The sequence below is a fragment of the Natator depressus genome, chromosome 14 (genome assembly GCF_965152275.1).
Source record: "Natator depressus isolate rNatDep1 chromosome 14, rNatDep2.hap1, whole genome shotgun sequence".
Classification (NCBI taxonomy): Eukaryota; Metazoa; Chordata; order Testudines; family Cheloniidae; genus Natator; species Natator depressus.
In genome coordinates this window covers 26800621-26806051 of record NC_134247.1, presented here as the reverse complement: position 1 = coordinate 26806051, position 5431 = coordinate 26800621, and positions in this window count along the sequence as shown.

Below are 5431 nucleotides of genomic sequence, written 5' to 3'. Positions count from 1 at the left end.
GAGAGTGGCACTGTTAGCCCCATGCGGGATTGATGGTAGGAATCATTCCCTTTGAGGTGGGTGAGACTGGAGGAAGAAGGTAGCTGGGTCCATAAGCGTGTGCCATGAACACAGCTGTGCAGGAAAGGAACAAACCGTGGATCAGGGTTTTAAAAATCAGTGTAGAATAAAGGATTAGATGAAAAGCAGATGATGCTATAAAAGGAAATGCTCTGCTACATAATGCATAATTAGCCTGCAGAACTCATTGCCCCAGGATGTTGTTGAGGCCAAGGACTTGGCAAGATTCCCAGAATAATTTTATTTGGATGAGGTGAGTATCCAGAGTTAGATACTAAAGGTTGTTTTAGTAATCACTAAAAAATTTGGGAAGGGCTGTAAACCCTCATGCTTCAGGGCACGATCCAACCTAACGAGGGTCAGGAAGGAACTTGCCTTGGGAGCACTTTTCAGAATTTGTTCATGCTCTGGGAGCAGCAAGACTGGTTCTTCCTTTAGGCAGCAGGAGTGTGGGAGGGTGGGGCCAAAAACTGGCTTTACCCAGCAAGATCCAACTTACACTCGCTCCCAGTAGGGAGGAAATTCCTACCTGCTATGAGGCCACAGTTAAAGAAAACATGGATGCAGCTGCAAGAATATGAAATCAGGTCACATAGAATATCAAGGTTGGAAGGGACCTCATCTAGTCCAACCCCCTGCTCAAAGCAGGACCAATCCCCAGTTTTTGCCCCAGATCTGTAAATGGCCCCCTCAAGGATTGAACTCACAACTCTGGGTTTAGCAGGCCAATGCTCAAACCACTGATCTATCCCTCCCACCCCCTCGCCTTCTGCTGACACACATGCACTCTACATGCCTGTCTATAGAAATCTGGGGTGCATCATGTTTGCTGGAACCCCACCCCTTCCATTCCACCCCAGTTACAGACATTTTGAGCTCCGGTTCCCGGTACAAGTGTCACACCTGTCCCCATCTCTCATCAGCCTCACACACTCCACTCTCTAAGCTCCTCCTGGTCTCCTCTCTTCCAGGCCCAGATCAACAAGGTATTTAGGCTCCTGACCTCTATTGATATTATGGGACCCTGTCGCTCCCCCAGGGATGCAGAGCTGCCTAGCATCATTCACCTTCTGGCCTGGCCTGGCTCCTGGTGGAGTTAGTCCCTCCCTAGCAGAAGGGGCCGCGGCCCGTGCTGGCACCGAGCCCCTCGTCACAGTGGTGGAGCGGCCCACGAGGCTAGGGCCGCGACTGCGGGCGGTGCTCGGCGCTGCTAGGGAGCCGGGCCCGGCTTGTCGTAAATGCTTTAGTAGGACGTGAAGATGTTTGAAGGGTTCTGTCAACCAGGGAGCGCACACTTTCCCCTAGAAAGTGACTGAAGTATAATGGAAAAGCTGATTTTAAATTGCTCTTAGCGAGTGGGGCTGATTTGATCGTGGGAGCGGCTCCTAGGGAGCTGGAGGCGACGTTACGGACCCCGCCGATCGCCCTGGGATTGTTGACCCGACAGAGCCAGCTGCGAGAGCAGCCCAGCGGGCTTCAGCCGAAGCCGGGCTCCTGGCGGGACTCGCTTTTAGCCCGCTTCAAGAGCCCCCGATCCTGTGCGAGCCGGGCTCTGTTGGTCTAGGCTCGGGCTGCTTTGGCACTCCGGCGGCAGATGGAGCCATCAGCTTCTCCCCCTGCCCAGGCAACGCAGCCCACGGGGCATCCTCATGGCAGCAGAGCCAGGCCCAGCGTCACTGGGGGGAGGTTTTCGCCTCCTTGCTCCTGCCTGTGCGAGCAGCACAAGTCTCTGTGCGCTCTGCCTTCTCCCCTGGCCGTGCTCTGCCTTTGGATTGCACCTGCTGCGGTGCTAAGGGGAGGTGCTGCTGGGGGTCAAGGGGCCAGTGCCCCAGCGAAGCCCCAGCTCCAGGAGGACCCCAACAGCAGCGATGTGGAGGAGATGGGGGGAAGGGAGGAGGAGGAGATGGAGGTCGAGGAGATGGGGGGACGGGAGGAGGAGGAGGAGATTCAGACGTGGGGGATTCCTGGGGCCTCCTCGACTTGGTCCCAAGAGGGCTGGCAGAATCCGCCAGCTGTTCTACCGTTCCAAAACAGATGATGTCGGTCAATATATACTGAGCAAACCCCTGCGAAAGGAAGGCAAGAAACTCTGGATCAAGGCTCCTAAGAACCAAACATTGCTAATTCCCCAAGGGCTGCCCGAGAGACTCAGACTTCTTGCTCTCGAAAAGCAACGCACTCAGAAGGAAGAGGAGGAAGCAGCAGAATATGCAAATCTCTTGTCCAAACGACTGAAGAAAACCAACAAAAACCACCGGAGCAGAGAGCCAAGATACATCAACTGTCCTCATTGAAAACCTTGCTATCAGTGCCAGACTCAAGGCAAACGTCAGAAATAATCATTAAAAATATAAACAGTTCAGACTGTGTAAGAGGTTTTCTGTTCAGGACCCCCTGGGGACGGTCACTTGACACGCTGACATACCACCGAGCCTAGTGTTCTGGCAGCAAGGGCACCCCTTAATTCCCTCCTGCTGAGCCAGACTGTCCAGGTCTCCCCCAGCACAGAACCAGAGACAGGGCCTCATCTCTCCGCAGAACACAGACAGTGAGATCCGCTCAGCCCTGGGAACACACAGGTAAAAAGGGACTTGCCAGTGTTTTTCCCAGGAACTGAAATTATGGGGGGTGTTGGAATATTCTGGGGGGGGTGGGGCATGAGGGCCGATGAGGGCTGACACAGTGAGGGCAAAGGTGGGCTGTATGGCACCATTATAAAAACTGAAAAATGTTTTGTGACCATTGTATTAGATTTAACTCACGTTTTAAAATCATCACAAAAATTAAAGTTGGCTATTCAAGCCTACATGTACATCCGTCTTAGTTTCTTGTGGTAATTTGGTACTCTTTGGTGTCTTCTGGTGTGTCCGTTCCTTCCAGTCCTTCATTATATGCGACATGATCGGGCAGAAGGTGACTTCTTTCAGAACACAAAATTCTATTCAATGAGAAAAAAGAACACTCAGCTGTAGCTGTTGTGACTGAGATTAGCAAGAGATGAATTCCTGCTTCTTTCATCCTAGGAAACAGAGCACAAAGATCGGGTCGAACCACTAGTGATGATGAAGAAGTTGAAGTTAAATCTTCGTTCGTTCATGGTATGATATTCCACTCTGTGTTCAAAATTCTCTCTTCTGTCCTGAGCACACGGCAGCCCCATTGCTGGGAGTGCCTCACTCCACTCAACTGTCGATGTTTTATAAGACAGGCATCTGTAAAAGCTACGTGGAGGTTGAGTAGAATCCAGAAATCTCCACTGTAGATTTGTAAGAATCAAGTCTGTGTACTTTTTCACCTGGCTTAACAAACACTTCTTATCCTCTTCACTTATGGAGTCAATATAAGTACCTTCATTAGTCAACTTCTGGACTGAAGTCTTTGCTTCCAGATTTTCAATGGATCTCTCTGATTGATTGTCCAGCACTAGAAGCTATCCTTGGATCAGAGATCTACTCCTGTTGTAGCAGTTGCCTGGATGACATTGTTTAATGACCCAAGTGGTTTCAACAGTAGACTTACAAGAGAGAGAGAATGGCAAGAGTCTTCTCTGAACTTAGGCCTCCTCTACCGTACGCAATTAGGTCGAATTTAGCCGTGTTAGGTAGCATTAAAACTCAATCCGTCCACACAACCAACCCCGTTTTGTTGACTTAAAGGGCTCTTAAAATCAATTTCTGTACTCCTCCCCGGCGAAGGGAGTAGCAGTAAAATTGACCTCACTGGTTTGAATTTGGGGTAGTGTAGATGCAATTGGATGGTATCGGCCTCTGGGAGCTATCCCAGAATGCTCCATTGTGACCGCTCTGGACAGCACTTTCAACTCAGATGCACTAGCCAGGTAGACAGGAAAAGCCCTGGGAACTTCTGAATTTTATTTCCTGTTTGGCCAGCATGGCGCGCTCATCAGCCCAGGTGACCATGCAGAGTTCATCAGCACAGCAGACCATGCAGAGCTCATCAGCACAGGTGACCATGCAGTCCCAGAATCAAAAAACAGCTCCAGCATGGACCAAACGGGAGGTACTGGATCTGATCGCTGTATGGGGAGAAGAATCTGTGCAGGCAGAACTCGGTTTAAAAAAACGGATCACCAACATGCATGCGAAAATCTCCCGGGGCATGATGGACAGAGGCTACTCCAGGGAGGCACAGCAGTGCCACGTGAAAATTAAGGCGCTCAGGCAAGCCTGCCAAAAAACAAAGGAGGCAAACGGATGCTCCTGGTCAGAGCCCCAGACATGCCGCTACTATGATGAGCTACATGCACTTCTACGGCGGGACCCTACCACTACCCCACCTATGTCTGTGGATACCTGCAAGGGGGGAGTCTCACAGAACAGGGAGGAGGATTTTGTGGAGGAGGAAGAGAGGAGGAGGAGGAGAGTGCACAGCAAGCAAGTGGTGAATCCGTTCGCCCCGGCTGCCAGGAACTGTTCATCACTCTGGAGCCAATACCCTCCACAACCTCCCAAGGCGGGCTCCTGACCCATGAAGCCAGAGAAGGCACTTCTGGTGAGCGTACCTTTGTAAATACAGTAAGGGTTTAAAAGCAAGTGTGTTTAGTGATTCATTTGCCCTGAAGACTTGGGATGGATTCACGGCCAGTACAGCTACTGGAAAAGTCTGTTCATGTGTCTGGGGATGGAGCGGGAATCCTCCAGGGACATCTCAATGAAGCTCTGCTGGAGCTACTTTGAAAGCCTTTGCAGAAGCTTTCTGGGTGGGGCAGCCTTATTCCGTCCTCCATGGTAGGACACTTTACCACGCCAAGCCAGTAGCAAGTCGTCTGGAATCATTGCAGCACAGAGCATGGCAGCGAATGCTCCTGGGTTTTGGGTGCATTCAAGCAACATTCGTCGTTTATCTCTCTGTGTTAGCCTCAGGAGAGCGATATCATTCATGGTCACCTGGTTGAAATAGGGGAATTTGTTTAAGGGGACATTCAGAGGTGCCCGTTCTTGCTGAGCTGTTTGCGTGTGGCTGATGATAGCCACGTGGTGGGGCGAGGGGTGAAGCGATCATCCCAGAGAATTGGGTTGGGGGGGGCGTGTGTTGTGGTGCACATCCACCTGAAAACTGCAGCCTCTCCTTTTAAATGGCCAACCCACCAGGCATTGCTTGGTGTGGGACAGGAGGGCACCGCAGTTCGAAAGCATTCCCACATGTTAGGAAGGCGGAAGAAGCCGAACTCCGTGTGCCCCTTGGGATTACCATGGCTACCTGCAAGCCAAATTCTGGTGCCCAGCTGCGTGTGATGTCTCACACCAAACCAGCAGGCACTCAATATAAAAGGCAAAACGCGACCTTGTATGGAAAGAACATGTGCTGTGTGGTTTGAATCGCTTGATTCACTCTGAAAGAGTCTCCCCTT